This window comes from Anolis sagrei, chromosome 1 (assembly GCF_037176765.1).
Source record: "Anolis sagrei isolate rAnoSag1 chromosome 1, rAnoSag1.mat, whole genome shotgun sequence".
Classification (NCBI taxonomy): Eukaryota; Metazoa; Chordata; class Lepidosauria; order Squamata; family Dactyloidae; genus Anolis; species Anolis sagrei.
In genome coordinates this window covers 283,528,367-283,552,794 of record NC_090021.1, presented here as the reverse complement: position 1 = coordinate 283,552,794, position 24,428 = coordinate 283,528,367, and the positions used below count along the sequence as shown (strand labels likewise).

The 24,428-nt window shown below is 42.0% G+C and overlaps 1 protein-coding gene across 3 annotated transcripts in view; it reads right to left on the bottom strand.

Moving 5' to 3' along the window:
- The window catches only part of SUSD6 (sushi domain containing 6), a 79,948-nt gene extending 68,394 nt beyond the window's left edge, over nucleotides 1–11,554 (bottom strand). For all 3 annotated transcript variants that reach the window (XM_060761942.2, XM_060761985.2, XM_060761950.2), the window contains exon 1: nucleotides 10,743–11,554. The gene's annotated coding sequence lies outside the window, so the exon portion shown is untranslated. The remainder of the gene's footprint in view (nucleotides 1–10,742) is intronic.
- Between the last annotated feature and the right edge of the window lie 12,874 nt (nucleotides 11,555–24,428).

Here is a 24,428-nt window from a genome sequence, read left to right as displayed (position 1 = left end):
TGGGCAACTGTAGAAAGCAAGGGTCTGCATTAGTCCCTAGGATACCTTGGAGGGCTGTATCTTCCACTGCACCAACTTCAAAAAATATCAGGTTTGGGCCCAACACCCTCTAGGGTACATGGTACATTCGAACCATGGTTTTGGACCTTCCTGGGTTGTTTTTTACCCAGAGGAGATACGGTATTATTAACAACAAAAAATGGCATATTTGAAGTGAGAGAGAAAAGGTCTTTTGGGCATAAATTGGACAAGGGAGTTGAAAAATATTAAGAAAATGTCCTCATGCCTCTGGGAACATTCTCACAAAACAAAACAAAAACTACAACAAAAACCACTTTTTTGTTTGTTGTTTTTTTTGCGTAAGTTTTGACCCCGCCAAACATATGCCTTCAACACCTCAGAAGTAATTTATTTAAAAAAATACTGCTAGCGGATAGAAAGCAGCCCTGAACCTACACTTTACCCAACCATTCTGGGTATGGCTCATTCAGAATTACCACTAACTCCTAGCAATTCATTTCTGACTGGTGAACTGACTTTTTTCCTTCCATGTCAGGAGCAACTTGAGAAACAGCAAGTTGCTTCTGGTGTGAGAGAATTGGCTGTCTACAAGGACGTTGCCCAGGGGACGCCTGGATGTTTTGATGTTTTACCATCCTTGTGGGAGGTTTCTCTCATGCCCCTGCATGGGGATCTGGAGCTGACAGGTGTTCAGAACTGTTGGTCTTCAGTCCTGACAACACAAGGGTTTAACCCATTGCTAATACTAACAATTGCAAACAAAGAAAAACAAGCTTTTGTTTGTCACCTGCCCTCTTCAGTAATACTCTTTTAAAACAGAAGAGGAACCATTACATAAAAAGAAAAATCACCAATGTGAAAAAAAAATGACTTTATTACGGGAAACGTTTGAGAGTTGCCACCCTTGGATTAATTTTCAGTTATTTTTGTTCCGTAAAAGCATCCTGTCTGAAACTTCAAGGAAACAGAACAAATGCTCCTAACCACTTCCTGCTTTCACCCCTTCTTTGCGCTGCAAACAATATCTGAAATTTAACACTACATTTTTATTTGTTGACATAAATTAGTTTCAGAAAATATTAAATTTGTAATAATTGGCTCTATTAAGAATTAATGTTCCCAATATTTTATGCAAAAAAATTCCAAGGGAATAAAAAAATCCTGCACAACAACACAGCTTTGGCTTCCTGCTTCCTCCCTACTAAAGAGAGAACACAAGAGGAGGGGGAAAAACAGAATAAGAGAGCTAGGCTATATGATGGCATAGTCCATCACAACACCCTGAACTTAGTCAATATTCCAGATTCTTGGAAACTAAGCATGATTGGACCTCATTAATACTTAGATGACAAACCACCAGGACATACTGGAGCTGACAATTCTAGAGTCTAGAGACTGACCAATAGTATGATTCAGAATTAGGACCTTCTTTTGATAACAGAAATTGGGAAGGGTCGTTCATATTCTGAAGACATGTCTTTGGACACCACTTATATATAAAATTGGATGATCTGGACATCAAAAGGATGTCTTCTTTCTGTGCAAAGAAAAGCAGAATCCACAAGTGTAAAGGGTCATTGTCAAATAACCGGTCCTTCTTCAACAACTCTTTTTTCCCCCAACACAGTGAATTCAATTCTAATGAATGCTAATTCATGTTAAACACAAAACTTGTTACAGCAGGAGCATCCACTGTGACCCTCCCCCACAATGTTCTTTTTAAATGTCAGTCTTGGTTTGTACAGTACTTCCCACAGCCCCTATTCTCACAATGTGACAATAGTAACTGCTCTAACAGGAGGAGAAAAGAAGTTAATGGTTCCACTTAACTGTTGGGTGTCTGGAATATTTCCAGCCCTAGATGTAGTAATGAAGAAATTAAACAGTACTGTAGTGACATTCATGAATGGGATGTCACTGAACAACTAGAATACATGCAATATTCAACATTACTGGGGTGCCTGCCACCAGAAGCACACAAACACAATACCCTTTACTATAATGTTTAATTATCTACTTTAGTTCATCCTTGAACTGACAAAAAATTAATTTAGTTTTGACATTTGCCACAAGCTTCTGACTGTGTCTGATACACCACTGCTCTTTAAGTATTCTCAGCTATGTTTTATTATGGTTGGCTTTGCATGTAGGCTGTACTTAATCTTTTGTGGTGATGGTCTATGCTTAAACTTATTTATCTAACATTTTAGATAAATACTTGGAACAGGCAATGAAAGCAAATGAAGAAAAATTGGAATGTTCTAAATTATTTTCATTTCACTTGGCATTTCTTCGAAGTCAAAGCCTGGAAGTCAAAGTCTGGGTGGACAGAACCAAAACTGTACAGAGAAGTCCTCACAACCTCTAAGGATGCCTGCCACAGATGCAGGCGAAACATCAAGAGAGAATGCTTCTTGAACATGTCCGAAAAACAGTCCGAAAAACTTACAGCACCCCAGTGATTACGGCCATGAAAGCCTTCAACAACACATACTCACCACAAAATACTGCTCAGCATGCCTTTGATGCACCACACACATCATAAACACCAGGTTTTTGCCACAGTAAAGAAGTTTTAATTACACTGTGCCTACCTTAATAAATTCCTGAAGACAAGGAAAGAGAATTGTTTTGGGTAAAACAGTGATCAACACACAGATACCTACAAAACTTAGAACCCAGTGGAAACACATCAATATCAAACTAGTTCAGCAAACAGTGTAAGATTTAGGTGTTGCCTATTTGATAACCAACATGAACTATCTGTGATATCAAACTGGTGTAACAGAATTTCCTATTTGATATTTGACTTGACTGACAAATAGATATGTTCATATTTACTAATTTCATCAAGATCAAAGTTCCTCGGTCATGGCTGAAAGTAACACATTAGTATTAAGAATGAAATAAAAAATAATACCCCCTCCCCCCCAATACCACCAGTATTCAAAGTTGGCCATGTTCAGTATGTGTGCCAAGTTTGATCCAGATACATCATCAGTTGAGTTCACGGATTTCTTTGATTGTGAGTGAGCTACAGTTCCCAAAATCCAGATATATCGTTGGTTGAGTTCTTGATATTGCAAGTGAACAATAATTCCCAAAATCATGGATCATCCCCCTCCCTAAACTCCATCAGTTTTCAATATTGGCCATGTTGGTTATGTGTGTCAAGTTTGGTCCCGATTTACTGTTGGCAGGGTTCAGAGCGCAACTTCCAGAATTCAAGGTCAAACCACCCCAAACCCCATTAGTATTAAAACATGGCCATGTTTGGGGGGGGGGGGGGTGTGTGCAAAGTTTGGTCCAGATACATCATAGGCTGGGTTCAGAGTGCTCTCTGGATGTTGGTGAAATATAACTCCCCAAATCCAGGGTCAACCTCCCCCCCCCCCAAAAAAAACCCCTCCAGTATGTTCAGTTGGTCATAGGTGTCTGTGTGCCAACTTTGGTCCAGATCTGATGTTGTAGGGCATTACAGTGTTCTCCGGAATTGGGGGCTATCTTGGAAAATACATGCAAATGTATATACATGCAAACAAATGAACTTTGACTTATGTGTACGTGTGTGTGTGTGTGTGTGTACACACACACACAGAGGGGGGGGATGATGATGATATTATTATTATGGCATTAATATTACTTACATAAATGTTTGACTTCTTTGATAATGAACGTACTCCTTGCATTTTTACAAATAGAAAGTGAAAATAAAACTTCGTCACAACAACTTAAAGTAGTCATTTATATATCAAAAGAGTAATTTTCTAAACTTTCTGCCAGCAACTGAAGAATCTCAATACAGTATATTGCAAAAGAAATCTTGGCCAAGTTGTTGGTCTGTTATTGATCCTCTGGAATAGAAACAACATCGTAACTCTCTTTAATCTTTCCACCGAAGAAGCCCCAATGCAATTTATAAAGAAATGTCAAGTCCCCCAAATAATATTGCAGTAAAACAATTTTAACAAGAAAAGTATCTTATTCTTCTAGGGAAGCAAGTGGACTCAGCAAGTTTTAGTTGCTCCACTCCATTGTCTCAATTTACCACTGTTTGCAAGGGGGGAAACCAAGATACAGCCTGCTTGGAACTACAGTGATGAATTCTAATACATGGTTACAACTGTGTGCATTAGGTATTATGGATGTTATCTTCATGGCATAGAAACCAAAAGGGCAAGTAAGATAAAGAGACTTGCCATGTGGGAGGACTCCACTCCTCCCAGAAACTATGGTGAAACTGGTGGCTGAAAGCGCAAAGTCCTTGAGATCAAGAATTCTGACATGACTTGAACAGCATAGAAGGTGCTACAGGATTTCCAGTCATTCTCATAAGGTAAAGCAAATATCATAAAGGTGTTCCAGGTATGACCACAAAATGTTCTGTTGGGGTAAGAGCCAAGTATCCTGGCAATGTTATATACAAACAATCAGTGGCCTCCCTTTTTGCTGCTCATGTAGTCATTTTGTGGCATAAATTAATCCTAAAAACTGGAATGATGCTGCCTTCAGTTTTGTTCAAGACAGACGGAATAAGTTTGAATTGCTAAATCTTCTTGAGCTTCACAAAATGATGTAATTTTAGAGATAATGGCTTTTCACAGGTTGGAAAGTGGCACAGAAGGGGATTTGCCCAGGCATGTTTGTCTTAGTATTGACTATCAGGCATAGATCCTCCACATAATCTGGCTACATTTGTGTGAATGGGTTTCAAAATTCAAATATCTGGAAAAAGGCAATTCACTCCATCTTACACTATGCTTAAACATGAGTACACGTGGATCTTGCCATCTTTCTGTAGACTGGTAATATAATTCCTCATCATTGAGCATGCATTTTCACTTCATTCCTATCTTGTGTATTTTATTAGTAAAGAAGACACAAAAGCGCTATGTAGAAAATTAAGAAAAATGTAATTTTGCACCAGAAAAATGGCCACTTCTTTAGCTGAAAGAACTGTATCCTAAGACATGAAAAACATCTCTTCAGTGAAGCACAGTTTACTGAATTCTTCTACTTGCGAGGAGGGCAGCAATCTTTTTGCATTTCCCCTCCTCTTTCAGCATATTGCATTCCTGGGAATCTATCTGCTCCAGAGAGGAAAGACAACTCTTTTGAATGGCATGGGGAAATGCAAGTTGCAATCTCCTTCTCCACTGGATCAGGAGAGGTTCATCTACACCAAGGATGTGGAATCCATTTTCACCAAGGGCCACATCAGCCTTATGGTTGTCTTCCAAGGACCAGTTGTAAATGTACGAATGTATAAATGAAACTATGTTGCCCAGGCACTGAAAGCTTCAAGGGCCACATAAAATGACATGGTAGGTAGGATTCAGCACAGAGGTCTTGTGTTTGTCATTGATTAGTCCCTCACCAAATCAATTATTAAATTTTACTCCTATATCTGCCCGGAATACATTCCTAGGTTCACCATGGAAAAATGAAACAAAGGATAATGGTGAAGTGTATAAAAAAGAACAACTTCTGGTGGAAGCATGACATAGAATAGTACTGGAAGACCTAGAAAATGCCTAGAGAACTTTTTTTTCCAGATGTGGGCAAGTGAAACGGCAGGTAGCACTCCTGCAGATATGAGGGTCATACGTTATAGGCAAATCCAACTGAATTAATGGGTTTATTGTAATCAGCACAAATAATAGGATTTAGGCCATTAATCGTTGGGATCCAGCCTACTCTTTATTTACAAAATGAAAACTGTCTTGCACAAACCAGCATTGGGAGAAAAGGCTGCACTGCTAGAATGACAAACAGATCCTGCCAAGTGAAGCATTATTACATAACATTTACAGGAACATAAAGCTAGCACAGGGAAATTAGCTGGCAGCAACACTGAACAACAAAGGACTATGTATCATCAAGGTACTTCCATATTTTTGCTTCCTCTTCCTCCTCCTTCAGGAGGGCAGACAACTTTTCAAGCCAATGAGAAATAATTCAAAGAAGCCAAAGAAAATACTTCCTAAAACAGAATCATGTCAAAGTAGTACATGTTAATCAATTCCTCAGCAAAGGTCTAGAATTCCTCCTGTGAAGTTCATCATACTTCCATGCTCAATTGTTCTCCCAATAGTCACTGCTTTCCTCTCAACTGGAGAGAGTGGGGAAAAATTACTTTTTGGACTACAATGCCCAGTATCCCTAATTTATTATATCATCTGGTAATTCTAGAAATTGTACTCCATAACTTACAGTAGCTTTCCTTCTTTCCCATAGCAGTACTTCAGTAGCATACAGAGGCCTCAAGAAGGACGACTAGATGTCAGATATTATTCAACCTCTTTCAGCTTGATTGCAAAGATAGTGGACTTAGGCTGATGGGCAATCAAGGGTGAACTAAAAGGAAGATATAATCCCCACCTTCCTCCAAACTTAAATATAGCTGGGTCTTGCTATCCATGGAGGTTTAGTTCTAGGACACATACACATGGATGTAGATACCAAAATCCAAGGATGCTCAAGCATAGTAAAATGACTTTTACTTTATATAAAATGGTGAAGAACTCAAATGAGTGCAGGACAGAGCCTGATGGATCAGTGAAATGGTAGGAGGCTATTGAAGGTTATACCTACACATGAGCAAAATGCTTAGTGCAGGGCAAAAATAGGATGTATTTTTAGATCCCCGCCTCCCCCAAATATTTTCAAGCTATGGTTGACTGAATCGGTGGATACAGAACCCGTGAATATGGAGGACCGAATGTATGTTAGCAAGAAATATGAAACTTAGATACAGCACATGACACAACTCTTTGAGGCACATTTTTATTTACTTAATTTTTTATATTATATCTTACTTTTACTTATTTATATCCTACTCTTTCAGACTCAAGGTGGCTTTAACCAACCCTAACACTTACAGTTGTTTCCTGGCACAATTCAGAATGCTGAGCCATAAAGGCATGTACAGCTGAGATTTTGGTTATTTGAAGGGCTGTACTCTCTCGTATTACTTTTGCTGGATTTTGGGAGCTTGAGAGGAGGCCCTTCTCTTGGTCCCATTATTTCCATGGGGACATTTGATGGGAAAGCGGAAGAAGGCTTTCTTGATGGCTGGAGCACCCTTAGTAGAGAAATTAGACAGAGTTTCTACCATTCATGTTTGTTTGTTGTAAACATGAGCCCTTCAAATAACCAAAATCTCAGCTGTACATGCCTTTATGGCTCAGCTTTCTGAATTGTGCCAGGAAACAACTATAAGTGTTAGGGTTGGTTAAGAAAGGTAAGCTAGGGGGCCATCGCTCATGAAACCGTGCACTTATTTTACTTCTATTTGAGAACCATTTTTATGGGGGTATCAACACTGAGTAACCTAAGCCTTTTTAGTGTCTGCCCCCCACCATCACTCTCCTGAAGATTTATTTTGATGGAATGGGAAGAACACAATTCGACTCTTGCTTATAGGCCTGTCAGTCAAATAGACCACTACAACACTGATACATATTTTTAAAGAGGTCTGCAGAGATATTAAGGAACATGAAAGGCACTGCAGACTAATTCAACCACAGAAGTCAGCCATAGCAGGGCACCTGATGAACCAACCTGGACACAGCATATTATTTGAGAACACAGAAATGCTGGACCACTCTAACAACCACCATGTCAGACTACCTAAAGAAGCCATTGAAATTCACAACCATGTGGACAATTTCAACAGAAAGGAGGGAAGCATGAAAATGAACAAAATCTGGCCACCAGTATTTTTCAAAAAACTCTAAACGCTAGACAGCAAATAAAAAGCAACACTCAAATTCCAGAAAAGAAACAATCGGGCCAGCTAACACCTTCTAACAAAGGATTCCCCAGGCAGCAATCAGCCAGGCTTTGAAGCTGCAAGGCCATTAAATGCTAATCAATGTGGCCAGCTGTAACATTCACACTGGCCTCAAGCAGACAAGAGTACTTTCTCCCACCCTGGACATTGCACAGATATAAACCTCACTTGCCTAGTTTCCAACAAACTTCACAACCTCTGAGGATGCCTGCTATAGATGTGGGTAAAACATCAGGAGATAATGCTTCTGAAACATGGCCATACAGCCTGGAACACTCACAGCAACCCACCAATATAATAATAATAATAATAATAATAATAATAATAATAATATTTATTTGTATCCTGCTACCATCTTTCTGGAGGGACTTGGGGTAGCTCACAGGATTCACTCAATAGTGCCACACAATACACATACAACAAAATATAAAAGGTTAAATTAGTAACAATAATATCAACCCCATTTATACATAAAACAATAAAACCCTATCAATTAAGAATACTAAAATAATAAAAGACCTAATAAGCAATAAAATAGCAGCTATTTTAAAATAGTTGACATCGAAGTTTTATTTAATAAACAAAGAGCTATGTATGGGGAATGAACTGATTCAACTCTTTAGTAAGAGGTTTTGAAACATACCACACAAGCGGTGAGAAACACAAATAAACCATGGTGAAATATGCATGTTACCAAAGAGGTAAGAGTGTAAACTTTGTGAAGGAAATCATCACTGTGTAACAACAATACAGGGCAGGGTGGGAAGGACACTGAAATTTAGTCCTCAAATAGTAATGTAAGTACCTACATTCACTACATCTTGAGATATTACATCAAACAAATCTAGAATCATAAAAAAACAGTCCTTGTTGTTGTTCATTCGTTCAGTCGCCTCCGACTCTTCGTGACCTCATGGACCAGCCCACGCCAGAGCTCCCTGTCGGCCGTTACCACCCCCAGCTCCCTCAAGGTCAGTCCAGTCACTTCAAGGATGCCATCCATCCATCTTGCCCTTGGTCGGCCCCTCTTCCTTTTGCCTTCCACTTTCCCCAGCATAATTGTCTTCTCTAGGCTTTCCTGTCTCCTCATGATGTGGCCAAAGTACTTCAACTTTGTTTCTAGTATCTTTCCCTCCAGTGAGCAGTCGGGCTTTATTTCCTGGAGGATGGACTGGTTGGATCTTCTCGCAGTCCAAGGCACTCTCAGAACTTTCCTCCAACACCACAGCTCAAAAGCATCGATCTTCCTTCGCTCAGCCTTCCCTAAGGTCCAGCTCTCACATCCGTAGGTTACTACAGGGAATACCATGGCTTTGACTATGCGGATCTTTGTTGCCAGTCTGATGTCTCTACTCTTCACTATTTTATCAAGACTGGACATTGCTCTCCTCCCAAGAAGTAAGCGTCTTCTGATTTCCTGGCCACAGTCTGCATCTGCACTAATCTTTGCACCTAGAAATACAAAGTCTGTCACGGCCTCCACGGTTTCTCCCTCTATTTTCCAGTTGTCAATCATTCTTGTTGCCATAATCTTGGTTTTTTTGACAAATAACCACAGAAGTGTAATAATTAGGAAATCCTGATATTTAGAACAAAACGATTGCAATTAATCACTGAATCGCTCAAAATTGCAGCATTTTGAACACATAACTTCACTTTATTTATTTACCATATTTATACCTCACCTTTCTCAACTCTGTAGGGGACTCAAGGTGGCTTATGAATATAGGCAATGATTTGATGCCATGTAAACATACATACCGGATACACATGGACTCAAATCAAAATGACATGATGAGGTTCTAGTAGAAGGAAATCGCATGGCTTTCAGGTAAGCAAGAATGTGATTGCTGCCTCTATAGATACCTCATCCCACTAGATAATGAATTCAGTTTAAATCTGGTTTCTGCCTCCTGCAGAACTCTGGGGTTTGTAGTTTAGGTAGGAGCCTTTAATATGCTACTGTTTTAATTGTTTTTAATTGTTTTATGTTGTTCTGAGCATTAAATTTTGCTACTGTTAACCGCTTTGAGTCACCCGAGGGCTGAGAAAAGCAGTATACAAATATAGTAAATAAATAAACTACAAACCCCAGAATTCTGCAAGAGGCAGAAACTGGATTTAAAGTGGATTCATTCTCTGCAGTCATAAATTAAGTTGATTAGAAAAAGCAACTTAAGAGGCAGACTGACATGAGGTTCACATAAGATGAAGACAGGAGTGTATACGACTAGATTGGCTTTCCTTACATAAACTTTTTTCCCTCCTCAGGAAGTAACCTTCACTCTCTCCTGATCTGATAAATGCCTCTTGATTGGTTGGTTACAGCCTTAACTTTTCTCAGGAAGCCCAGCATTCCTCAAATGTCAAGTAAGCTGAAGGCGTAGACACAAAGGAACTGTAGACACACCACTACAGACTAAACCAGGCTTGGGCCAAGTTGGGCCCTCCAGGTGTTTTGGACTCCAACTCCCACCATTTCTAACAGCCTCGGGCCCTTTCCTTTTCCCCCTCAGCCGCTTAAGGAAGGGGCCCGAGGCTGTTAGAAATGGTGGGAGTTGGAGTCCAAAACACCCGGAGGGCCCAACTTGGCCCATGCATGAGCTATCTCGACCTACTAATTTGCATATGGTTTCTGATTGGCCAGCCTCAACATTCTAAAGCGGCTAAGTGGGGAAAGGAAGAGGTCTGAGGCTGTGATGATTGGTGGGAGTTGGAGTCCAAAACACCTGAAGGGCCCAACTTGGCTCAGGCCTGGTGTAGATGCAGGCCTTCCCTTCTGAACAGGTGTGCGCCTTGAACCCCACCACAGATGCGCCCCAAAAGCCCCCGGCGTTTCCCCCCTCCTCCTCCTTCCCAACTAGGCAAACAAAGAGGCCAAACCTGGGCCGCCTTCCCCAACCACTCCTCTCCTCCTCCGACTCACCCAGAAGCTGCCAAGGGCTCCCCGACCCGGCTTTTCCCCTGTTGTTGTTGCTGCCGCTGCTGCTCCTGCAAGGCCCGCCTTCCCTTGCCTGCTGCTGCCTGGCTCCTCGGCGCTGCAGCACAGCTCGGCCAAGGCAACGACATGCGACGCGGGAGGGAAGGAGGAGGGAGACAGAAACAAAGTCCTGCGTGGGCCCCACCGGTGGGAAGTGCCTCTCTCTGTGGCTGGCTCTCCCCTTCCTTCCTTTGAAAGCGAGGTGCTTCGTCGGAGCTCTTCTCTGTCTATGGCTCTTCTTTTGAGAGAGAAGAGAGGTGGCTCGTCGAAGCTCCTCTCTCTGTGGCTGGCTCTTCCTTTCAGAGAGAAGAGAGGTGGCTCGTCGGAGCTCCTCTCTGTCTCTGGTTCTTCCTTTTCTTTGAGGCAAAAGAGGTGGCTCGTCGAAGCTCGTCTCTCTCTGGCTGGCTTTCCTCTTCCCTTCCTTCCAGAGAGAGAGGTGGCTCGTCTTCCCTTCCTTCCTGCCTTCCTTCAACTCTCTTTGGAGAGAGAGAGGTGGGTCCCCTTCCCTTCCTTCCTCCTTCTCCTTGCTCCTACTATCCTTTGCTTCCTTCTCGCCTTTCTTTCTTCCTGCCTGCCTTCCACTCTCCTTAGAGAGAGAGAGAGATGGCCCCGCCTGCTCTGGCTCTAGCGCGAGCTGGTCTCACGCGCCGGGCCTGGCGAGGAGGAGGAAGAGGAGGAGGAAGGAAGGAAAGAGGCGGTCCTCCTGCCCGGGTTTAAAGGGAAAGCGAAGGCTGGAGTCGAGAGGGGAATGAAGGGAGGAGGGGAGCAGGAAAGGGGAAAACACCAGTCAGGAGGGGCGGGGCCTCGCTGGACAGCTAGCCAATCCGCGCGGCTCCCGGGGCAGAGCGCACGTGGACCGCCACGCCCACTCCCTCCCTCCCCTCCCTCCCTCCTCCCCTCGATGGGCGGGGCCTGAGGAGTAGGAAACGCACCGGATGAGGCGTGGGTCGGCTTTCAGCTCCGGATCACGCCCTGCCCAGTTGGGCATCCCCTTTTGCTCGGTGGGGGCGGGGAGAAGTTGGAACTGGGTTCAGGATTATGGCTAGATTCTCAGGGATGGAGGGCTTTGATGTTTGTGTGCATGGACTTGTTTGGGAGTAGGCCACTCCCAAACACATCCATGCATACCACAACAAGGTGCAACCAACAGCACAAAAGTATGGCCTGCAACAAATGGCAGGGAGATCTTGCCTATCCCTTGTGTTAATTTCCTTATGTTTCCTTGCCTTATGTTAATTTCCTTTTATTGTTTGTATGTTATTGTTTTATTGCAGTACGTTAGTTCAATTTTTATTGTGATTCTAATTTTAATTATTATTTGCTGTATGTATCTTATTTGTTTACTCTATTCGTTGGGCTTGGCCTCATGTTAGCCGCGGGGTATAAATAAAGTTTAATAATAATCTATATAAATAAAAATGTAATGTGGGATTAACATAACTCAAAAACCACTAGACGAATTGACACCAAATTTGGACATGATACACCTATCACACCAGCAAGTGACCATCACTCACAAAAACACTGAAAAACACAGCGGAAGGGACTTAAAAAGCCCCCCAAAAAGCAAAAAGGTGCTACAGCTCGTGTGCAAAAACGACTCCTGGCAAACAAAACACAATAGCATATCCACACTCTGTACTGTCGAAGGCTTTCATGGATGGAATCACTAGGTTCTTGTGGGGTTTTTTTGGGCTATAGGGCCATGTTCTAGAGGCATTTCCCCTGACTTTCGCCTGCATCTATGGCAAGCATCCTCAGAGGTAGTGATATCCACACTCTCTTCTGGACTAAAGTTCCCAGCAACTCCTAGATCAGACCCTTTAGGGCAGTGGTTCTCAATCTGTGGGTCCCCAGATGTTTTGGCCTTCAACTCCCAGAAATCCTAACAGCTGGTAAACTGGTTGGGATTTCTGGGAGTTGTAAGCCAAAACACCTGGGGACCCACAAGTTGAGAACCACTGCTTTAGGGAGACGAGGATGATACAAATGCACTGCTTCTAAGCTGCAAGCTTTCTTCTCCTTGGATTTCTTTGAGAGCACCCCAATCCTTGCATATCTCCCATTTTCTATTCCTGGACTGCAAATCCCAGCAATCCTCCAGATAGATAGATAGATTAGATAGAGATAGGTAGCTGGTAGGTCTATGGTAGATAGATCAGGAGGACTGCTGGAAATTGAAGTCCAAGAATAGGTAGAGAAGGAAGAAAGGGGAGAAAGAAGAAGGGAATGAAAAGTTTGGGGGGGAGGAAGGGAAGAAAAAGAGAAGGAAGGAAAGAAAGAAAAAGGGAAGGAAGGAGACAAAGAAAGAAGAGAAAGAGGGAGGGAAGGTTGGCCACAGCAATGTATGGCAAGTAGAGCTAGTAATAATAATTTTTTTAAAAAAAATCAATACAATTACCACATATGTTGGTAACACACTTTATATACATAGAATCATAAGGAGGAAACCATGAAAATGAACAAAATCTGGCTACCAGTATTTTTAAAAATCTCTAAAATCAGGACATTAGATAAAGAAAACCAGAATTCTAGACAGAAAACAATCAGGGCCAGCTAATACCTCCCAACAAAGGATAATACTAATAATAATAGTACTATATAATAACTGTATATTATATTTTACATGTAATATTCATAATAATATTGCAGCATAGTGTTATAGTAATATACTAATATGCTATTCTAATAGTATATATTGTATGTACATATAACTTGTAAGCCAGTCCTCTTCGGCATGAGAAAGGCAGAATATAAATATAAATAAATAACTAAAAGGATTCCCCCAGATAGGAAGCAGCCAGGCTTTGAAGCTGCAAGGCAATTCAATGCTAATCAAGGTGGCCAATAGCAACATTCACACTTGCCTCAAACAGACAAGAGTTCTTTCTCCCACTGTGGATATTCCACAGATATAGAAACCCCACTTGCCTAGTTTCCAACAGACCTGACAACCTCCAAGGATGCCTACCACAGATGTGGGCAAAACTTAAGGAGATAATGCTTGTTACTGGAGTGTTGCAACTCACCAAGATACCTGGGAGTCACACTGGACCACGCTCTGACTTACAAGAAGCACTGTTTAAATATTAAGCAAAAAGTGGGTGCTAGAAATAATACTGTATGAAAGCTGACTGGCACACCCTGGGGATCACAACCAGACACAGTGACGACATCTGCCCTTTTGCTTTGCTACTCTGCTCCTGAGTATGGAATACATCTCATTAAGTTAAAACAGTGGATGTGGCTCTTAATGAGACATGACGCATAATCACAGGACGCCTACGCCCAACACTGCTGGAGAAATTATACTGTTTAGCTGGTATTGAACCATCTGATATCTGCCGGAAAGAAGCAGCCAGCAATGAAAGGATCAAGGCACTAACATCTCTGGCCCATCCTCTGTTCGGAGGATGCCAATGCCTTAAATCAAGAAACAGCTTCCTAAGATTCATAGAGACACTTGTAGAAACACTTTGGTAAGGGAGAGTCCAAAAGTGGCAGTTAAAAACCCCGAACCTCAATCAGTGGCTGATACTGAATGAGAAACTCCCTCCTGGGCACACAGAAGACTGGGTGACAGGATGGCACTAAACAGACAGCTCTGACACCACGGGATGCAGAACCAACTTTAAGGAATGGGTCTACAAAGTGGAGTCCACAACATGCAAATGTGGAGAAGAGCAAACTGAAGTGGCCAGCTTCTGATCAAAGGAAATTTTAGTATAATGCCAACTTTTTAACTTTGTTTGTGGCTTTTTTATACATTAAAAGTGTATTCTCAATTTGCTTCTGACACGATAAATAATGGGCAAATTTCGGCCCTCCAGGAATTTTGGACTTCATCTTCCACAATTCCTAGCAGCCGGTAAGCTGGCTGGGATTTCTAGGAGTTGAAGTCCAAAACATTTGGAGGGCCGATGTTTGTCCATCCCTGATATATAGGGTAAAACACAAATATAAATGACAACAATTGGGACAGCAGGGCAGGTTTGTTTTCTCTTTCTGCTCATCCACTATTTATGTTTTGAAAACATTATCACAATTGACTTCACAATCTACCAGGTGTTACCAACTGGAGTTTTGGTCCATGCAAGAATTTAGGGATCGTTGGAGTCACCTGGGATGATATGACATGTTCCAAGGTGCAGAGCCTTGTCAACAGAAAGCTTGTAGGGATGAGTGTGGGAGGTAGTGGTGAAGGGATTGCTGCTCCTTACTCCTGTGTGGAAGGGGGCAATACCATTGTAAGATAGTTCAGAGAAGATGAGGGACTTGTCCCCATGAGGAGAAGTGGGCCAGGGTGGCCAATGGAAGGGAAGCCAAAACAAACACTAGATGTGGCTAACTCTTTCCTCCTTCTGTTTTGTCCTTCTTCTCCTTTACAATGACACTGGTACAGCCTCTTATCATTCAACACCTAACCACACTGAAGAACCATCTCTTGCAGTGGTTCAGCCTACTTTCATGCTATTCTGCTTGCTTTTCTGCTTCAGGTATGGAGATAGCTCTGTCACTATCGATAAATACCAGGCAGACAGTAGGTACAGCCTCCCTTTCCTTTTCCCCTATTTGTTTTCATCTATTCATACAGACAAGTTGAAGCGGGTTCAGAGAAGGGCAGCAAGGATGATTCGAGGTATGGTGAACAAAGCAGGTTGAAGTAGCTGAATGTATTCAGTTTGCTGAAGAAAAGACTCAGGAGTGACACGATTGTACTCTTTAGATGCCTTGGGGGCTGTCAGGGAGATGCTTGTTCTCTACTGCCCCAGAGGATAGGATGAGGACTAATAGCTTTAAGTAGATTTTGATTGAACGTTTTGAAGGAACCTCTTGACAAGAACAACGATTCAGCAGTGGAACCAATTGCCCAAAGAGGTATGGGCTCTGCTCTGGTTGTTTTCAAGCAGGAGCTGGACATCTACCTGCTGCAAATGTTGCATTGATATGAATCTATGATTCTATTATTCCTATCCTACTTTCCCCCTAAAATTGGAATTAATGATAGTTTACAACAAAAAGATTTTAAAAATACACACAAAGTAAAACATTGTTAAAATGTAGATTTAAATGTCCATTGAAAAGACAAATTAATTAAGTCAAAAAAACAGCACAATGTTAATAGCATTTGAAGTCTCTTCCTAAAAGCCTGTTGGAATGTAAAGCATGTGGACAATTTCAACAGAGAGGAAGAAACCATGAAAATCAACAAAAACTGGCTACCAGTATTTAAAAACTCTAAAATCAGGACAGTAAATAAAGAGCAACACTCAAAAAGCAGGGGAATTCCAGAAGACAAACCATCATGGCCAGCTAACACATCCCAAAAAAGGATTCCCCCAGGCAGCAACCAGCAAAGCTTTGAAGCTGCAAAGCCATTAAATGCTAATCAAGGTGGCCAATTGCAACATTCACACTTGCCTCAAGCAGGCAAAAGTTCTTTCTCCCACCCTGGACACTCCACAAGTATATAAACGTTGCTTGCCTAGTTTCCAATAGACCTCACAACCTCGGAGGATGCCTGCCATAGATGTGGGCAAAACATCAGGAGAGAATGCTTCTGGAACATGGCCATACAGCCCAGAAAACTCATAGCAACCTAGAAAGATTTTTATTTCCCAATAAGGACAGCATGTGGGAAACTAACCTAGTTTCCCAGGTTTCCACTCGGTATTTTTTGTAAGCTCTTGGCAATTAAAAAAAACCTGATCATTACTAACCACTTTGGAAAAAAACTAACCATGACTCTAAGTTAATGTCTTAGAATAAAAATACTGGTTAACATGCCTCATGAAGACCTTGCAGTCTGAAGGTTATAATCAGGCAGTAATCAGCTTCTTTCTCCAACCACAGCAACCAAACAAGTCTATTTTTTAACAGACTTGACACCGACAACACCCAAGTATGTGCTACCTACGCAGACTTGTTTATGATACTATCTCTGTTTTCACTTGAATGCCATTGCGCTCATGGACAAGCCACGCAGAGAGAATAAGATCTCATTAGGAAAGCCATATATGATTATAACACTGCTTCAGTTCTCTTTGTCTACATAGTTTTTGGTAAAAAGCAGCCTGACCTTGATTTCCCCCCTCTCTTTCCTGAAACATAGTCTGTATGAGCCAAAAGCCCAGCACAAAACATGAGGAAATGGAAAATTATAGTATGGAAAAACAAATCTTAGACAGTACAAAGGAGCCATATGACATCACTTGCTAAATATATCCTAAAAAGTCAGCCAGTTCTCTTAATTTCTGGTAAACCGTACAATTATCTGAAACTTCTTTAAAATCATAAAGTTAGAAGAGTCCACAGTGGTCATTGCAGGAATACACACTCAAATCACTAATGACAAATGGCCACCCAGCCTCTGCTAAATACCTTAAGAAATGAGGACACTGCCCAGTTTCTGAGGCAGCATATTTCTATTTTGAGCACCTCTTACCATCAAGTTCTTCATACTGTTTAGGTGAAATCTATTTACTGTAATTTCAATCCATTACTCCATGTCCTATTGTCTAGAGCAGCAGAAAGCAAGCCTGCTCTACCCTTTCGAATATTTAAACATGACTATCATGCCCCCGGTGGTGCAGTGGGTTAAATCGCTGAGCTGCTGAACTTACTAACCAAAAGGTCACAGGTTTGAATCCGCGAGGTGGGGTGAGCTCCGGCTGTTAGCCCCAGCTTCTACCAACCTAGCAGTTCAAAAACATGCAAATGTGAGTAGATCAATAGGTACCTCTCCAGCTGGAAAGTAACAGTGCTCCATGCAGTCATGCTATTGTGCCTTCAATATCTCACTTTTCAGAAACTCCCGTCTATCCTGAACTTCATCCCATTTTAATATTTCACACCACAGATCACACCCACTGTTCCCCTAAGTTTGCTAAAATCATCTTTTTAAAAGTCTGGATTGTGTATCCAATTATGCTTTGCTTTCCCTTTCCACTGTGTAACAAACAACAGAGAACATGGTTACTTCCACCTAAGGATCAATGTAATGCTACTCTTCCTCTTTTCATATTTGATCTATTTCTCTGAAATATGTTATACCCCTTTATTACTATATTCCACTCACAAGAGTCATATGATTAAGCTTCAGTGATGCCTATTCTATCATACTTGCTTTGCTCTGTCAAGAGTTCCAGCTTGATCTTGTTAATTTCCATGTTTTGTGCATTAGACAAATACCAAGTTAAACAAGTGGACCATCATCTAGCTTCATATTGTTGACAATCAATCTATTTGCCCCAAGGAACTAGGAAATTGTTGCTTCTGTTCAATGTTTTGTATTATGTCTGTTATAACAGATAGTGTTTTTTTAAAAAAAAATAGTTAAGTCATAATTTGTGTTTAGATGTTGGGTTGTTAAATTTTGTTAATATGGATGTATCACTGTTGTATTTGGGCATTGAATGTTTGCCTTTTATGTTTGGAATCTGCCCTGAGTCCCTTTGGAGAGATAGAGCAGAATATAAATAAAGTTGTTTATTATCATTATTATCATTATTATTATTAGCAACCAGATGTTCTACGTATGTTTGAACTACCACTCCCATCATCCCTAGTCAGTCAGTTTGGCCAAATATACACAACAGGAGGTACACACATAGTGGATGACTGGCTGATAAAAACCATCAAAATGCATGACTGTTATCTCAGCTTGTTATCCTTTGGCATGGTATTATTCTAAATGCCTGGTTATAATAATTTATATGTCATATGCAATTCAAATGACATTTATAAACTGACAGTTTTATCTATTTTACAAATGGATATAGGAAATGAAAATATAATATTCTCCTGACAACTGCAAGTATTGTCTTGCTTACCTTGTCTTCATTGTCTGTAATGGTATAAAATTGCTGCCTTTCTGTTAAAGTGCATCTTCTGACATGGAGCCTTTATCAAGGAAATAACTGTGCCTTTCCTATCTGGAAGAATTCCATATAGACTTGTAGACAAACAAACACAAAACCTTTTTCTTGTATTTATTTGACTGCATTAGAAACTATGAAGACATGGTAAGCAAGATACTAGAACAGGGGTCCTCAAACTAAGGCCCGGGGGCCGGATACGGCCCTCCAAGGTCATTTACCCGGCCCTTGCTCAGAGTCAACCTAATGATCTGAAAGCACACAACAACAACCCTATCTCATCAGCCAAAAGCAGGTCCACACTTTCCATTGAAATACTAATGTTTATATTTGTTAAAATTGTTCTTCATTTTAATTACTGTATTGTTTTAAGTTTTGGGGGGTTTTTTTGCACTACAAATAAGATATGTGCATGCATAGGAATTCATTTATGTTTTTTTCAAATTGTAATTCGGCCCTCCAACAGTTTGAGGGACTGTGACCTGGCCCTCTGTTTAAAAAGTTTGAGGACCCTTGCACTAGAACATACAGAGATAGCATGCATACATTTCATCCAAGCACATAACTTCAGTCTATGAAAAAATGTTACCGATCCAAAATTTTGCCATGTAAACAGTGAACAGGAAACAGCTGTATTATCATTCTAGAGACAATGTGTTCCAGGACAGGAAGGTAGAACTGAATACTGTGAAAGCCACACAAGATAACCCAAGCTAGTTTTAGAGCAATATTATTTTAAAATTTATTTAAAATGCTTTCATATAAAATACCACTATTACCAGTACAATTAGTTAGTAACATCAGGATTAGATAAATAAGAGTATATGCAAAATTGTGGGAAATGGCAGATAGGAAAAATTGCTTTTTGGGGACAAAACTCTCAACATATCTAGCCAGCATGATTACTGGCCAATTGTAACATGCAAAAGTAGCTTTTCCAAGCCCTGCCTAGTATCAACATCACTAGGCAAAGGGTTTATGTGAGCCACTTTCCTAAAAGATCTGACAGAATTGAACTCATTTGTAGCTGAGCTTTCTCAACACTGGCCAACACACATTTCAGTACCTCAAATGTTAGCTTCTATTTCTGGGTATATTTGACCTGCTGATTTCAAAAATGGCACCAGTTCCCCCTATCAGCTCTAGTTTTCAGAATACAGAACATATAGCATTTTCCAGTTGCTATCTGCTTACCCACAGAAAAGCATGATAACCATATCTTAGGGCGCTTCCAGACTACACTTAAACCCAATCAGAAGCGGGTTAAAGAAACCAGCTCAGAAGCAGGTTGTGTGGGGGGGGGGGGATATCAAGGATTTGGGGAGGAGTGGCTGCCCTCTTCGCTTCTTCAGCTTCATCAAGCCTGAAGGAGCGAATTGGGCTGGGGGGACAGACTCCTGAGATTGTGGAAGCAGTCCCAGAAGTCTGACTCCACAGGGCTCATATCCCATTCAGGAAGGCCCAGGTCTAATGGGATATCTAAATCATTCAGTGTTTCCCTGCTTTGTCACAAATTATTCCTCATTTACCAGAAGCATCGTTTGGATGCCTCAGGTAAAAGTCTGGAAGGGCCCTAAGAAACTAGAGCTGATGTGGTCTATCCAATGCAATTTTCTGAACCAGAACCCCAAATAAACCCAAGTTGTTGTTCATTGTTGTTGTTGTTCATTCGTTCAGTCGTCTCCGACTCTTCGTGACCTCATGGACCAGCCCACGCCAGAGCTCCCTGTCGGCCGTTACCACCCCCAGCTCCCTCAAGGTCAGTCCAGTCACTTCAAGGATGCCATCCATCCATCTTGCCCTTGGTCGGCCCCTCTTCCTTTTGCCTTCCACTTTCCCCAGCATAATTGTCTTCTCTAGGCTTTCCTGTCTCCTCATGATGTGGCCAAAGTACTTCAACTTTGTCTCTAGTATCTTTCCCTCCAATGAGCAGTCGGGCTTTATTTCCTGGAGGATGGACTTGTTGGATCTTCTCGCAATCCAAGGCACTCTCAGAACTTTCCTCCAACACCACAGCTCAAAAGCATCGATCTTCCTTCGCTCAGCCTTCCCTAAGGTCCAGCTCTCACATCCGTAGGTTACTACAGGGAATACCATGGCTTTGACTAGGCGGATCTTTGTTGCCAGTCTGATGTCTCTACTCTTTACTATTTTATCGAGATTGGACATTGCTCTCCTCCCAAGAAGTAAGCGTCTTCTGATTTCCTGGCTACAGTCTGCATCTGCAGTAATCTTTGCACCTAGAAATACAAAGTCTGTCACGGCCTCCACGGTTTCTCCCTCTATTTTCCAGTTGTCAATCATTCTTGTTGCCATAATCTTGGTTTTTTTGACGTTTAGCTGCAACCCGGCTTTTGCGCTTTCTTCTTTCGCCTTGATTAGAAGGCGAAAGAAGCCTTCTAATCAAGAACCCAAGAACCCAATCAATAAACCCAAGAACAAACCTAAAAACCAATACAACAAAAATTGTTGGGTTGTATTATCAATCAGAAGTTTACTAAATTATCAAACTTTTAGAAATAATTAGAAATAGTGTTATTATTCCTAGGAGGTTTCAACAGCAATTGAAACCTCCTAGGAATAAGTCTCCTTTATACATTTACTTGGGAGTGAACCACACTGTACATATGGCAAGATTTCTATGCATACTTTGTGCTTCTAAAATTTAAGAATATTTGGATGATAAGTGTATTAGGAAAATATTTTGTCTTCCTCCTGCAAGTACTTGCCAAGTAGACAACTTCCTATTGTTGACCACCCCACCCCTGCACCTTGAAAACATTGCATCGAAGACAATGTTTTCTTCCTTCCTGGATGAGTTTTCTGCTACACACTTGTGAAACGTTTCTTACAAATTTCCCACAAGTCTAGGAAGAGGTTTATTAAAGAGCAATCTTATATTCATACTATAGTTTGAATAGTTTGCACATACTATCAGATAAATACAGATCAAAGGTGAAAAACGGACTAGAAGCTTTACTACATGAAATCAAGTCAATGTTTCACATTAAAACTGAGTTAAAATATAAGGGATGTTTCTTCTGAAGCAGCTAAGACTGGTCCGGTAAGCAATTTTTGCACACTCACTGTGCAAGAGGCATGCTCAGCTCGAGCACTCCCACTTTGTCAATATACCATCTATTTTTATCTTGGAAGAGGGAGTCTCATATAAGTATCGGCAAAGTAATACCTTGCCCAATCCAGTGCTCCCCAGATGCCTCCAACTGCAATTTCCTTCTTGTCCCAGCCAACATGGCCTTTTCCCAGTTGGATATCTAAAAGGAAGAGCTCTATTTCAGCCCTTAAAGTTTCCTCACAGAGAAAAGGAATGAGGTACAGTGGCCCTTGTTTATATGTAGGGGTGGTAACTTATCCATCACCACAAAAGAGGGGATGAAAAAAGGACACTGTTTTGCATGAAATCTGAACATAGTAATTTAGATATATGGATTCAAATTTAGAGAAACAATTACTCTGTTTTTATTGGAAATACAATTTTTTTCATCATGGTGGAAAAACTGTGCCTAGGTTTGTTATCTATGGGTTGCCAGGGTGGGAATAATGAAACTGCCACCCCTACGTTGTAGGAATGCAATTCCTAGTAGCCCTGGAAGCATCCTCACCAGTGAGGATTCCTGAGATCTACAATCCAATAGCATGTGGAAGGCAATGCCATTTCTGTGTATTTTCGAAGGCTTTCATGGCCGGAATCACTGGATTGTTGTAGGTTTTTTCAGGCTATATGGCCATGTTCTAGAGGCTTTCTCTCCCGACGATTCGCCTGCATCAATGGCAAGCATCCTCAGAGGTAGTGAGGTCTGTTGGAACTAGGAGAATTGGGTTTGTATATCTGTGGAATGACCAGGGTGGGACAAAGAACTCTTGTCTGTTGGAGCTAGGTATGAATGTTTCATCTGACCATCCTGATTAGCATTTGATGGCCTGGCAGATTTTTTGGGTGTGGCTTGTTGGTGCCTGGAGAGATCTTTTGTTGAGAGGTGATTAGCTGTCCCTGATTGTTTCCTCTCTGTTGTTTTGCTGTTGTAATTTTAGAGTTTTTTAATACTGGTAGCCAGATTTTGTTCATTTTCATGGTTTCCTCCTTTCGGTTGAAATTGTCCATATGCTTATGGATTTCAATGGCTTATCTGTGTGGTCTGAAATGATGGTTGTTAGAGTGGTCCAGCATTTCTGTGTTCTCAAATAATATCCTGTGTCCAGATTGGTTGATCAGGTGCTCTGCTATGGCTGACTTCTCTGGTTGAAGTAGTCTGCAGTGCCTTTCATGTTCCTTGATTTGTGTTTGGGCAATGATGCATTTGGTGGTCCCTATGTAGACTTGTCCACAGCTGCATGGTATACGGAAGACTCCTGCAGAAGTGAGAGGATCCCTCTTGTCCTTTGCTGAATGTAGCATTTGTTGGATTTTCTTAGTGGGTCTGTAGATAGTTTGTATGTTGTGTTTCCTCATCAGCTTCCCTATGCAGTCAGTGGTTCCCTTGATGTATGGCAAGAACACTTTTCCTCTGGGTGGATCTTTGTCTTGACTCTCGTGGCTTGTTCTCGGTCTTGCAGCTCTTCTGATGTCTGAGGTGGAGTATCCATTGGCCTGCAAAGCCCAGTTTAGGTGGTTCAGTTCATCTTGGAGGAGGTGGGGTTCACAGATTCTTTTTGCATAGTCTGACAAGGCTTTAATACCATTTCTGTAATTGGACTAAGCCTGTCCAAAGCCCCTCGCCGCGCTGCGTGTCCAAAGCCCCTCGCCGCCGCCGCCAATGGCGTCTGCTCTGCTGCACTTCTTCCTCCACAGGCTTCTCCTTCCACACGGGATGGAGAAGCCTGTGGAGGGAGAAGCACAGCAGAGCGGGCGCCATTCCTCTGTAACAGAAAATCCCTGGTGGCGCTAATGGTGGAGGCAGCGCCGGGTGGGCATGGCCAAGCGATGCTTGCTTCCCTGGCCCGGAAACCTGGCCACGCCCACCCGGCGCCGCCTCCACCATTCACGCCACCAGGGATTTTCTGTTACAGAGGAATGGCGCCCGCTCTGCTGCGCTTCTCCCTCCACAGGCTTCTCCATCCCATGTGGAAGGAGAAGCCTGTGGAGGGAGAAGCGCAGCAGAGCGGGCGCCATTCATTCCTCTGTAACAGACGATCCTTGGTGGCAAGGAAGGCGTGCGCAAACGGTGGAGGCGGCGCCGGGTGGGCGTGGCCAAGCAATGCTGGCTTCCCGGCCTGGAAGCCTGGCCACGCCCACCCGGCGCCGCCTCCACCGTTTGCGCACGCCTTCCTTGCCACCAGGGATCGTCTGTTACAGAGGAATGAATGGCGTCCACTCTGCTGCGCTCTCTGTTCTCCGTGGGAGAGCAGAGAGCGCTTCTCCCTCCACAGGCTTCTCCATCCCGTGCTGCTCTGGAAAGGTTTGGCCCAAATCTATTGTTGACGAGGTTCAGAATGCTCTGTGATTGTAGGTGAACTACAAATCCCAGCAACTACAACTCGCAAATGTCAAGATTCTATTTCCCCCATACTCCACCAGTGTTCACATTTGGGCATATAGAATATTCGTGCCAAGTTTGGACCAGATCTTTCATTGAATCTACAGTGATTTATGGAGGCAGGTGAACTACAACTCCAAAACTCAAGGTCAATGCCCACCAAACCCTTCCAGTATTTTCTGTTGTTCATGGGAGTTCTGTGTACCAAGACTGGTTCAATTCCATCATTGGTGGAGTTTAGAATGCTCTTTGATTGCAGG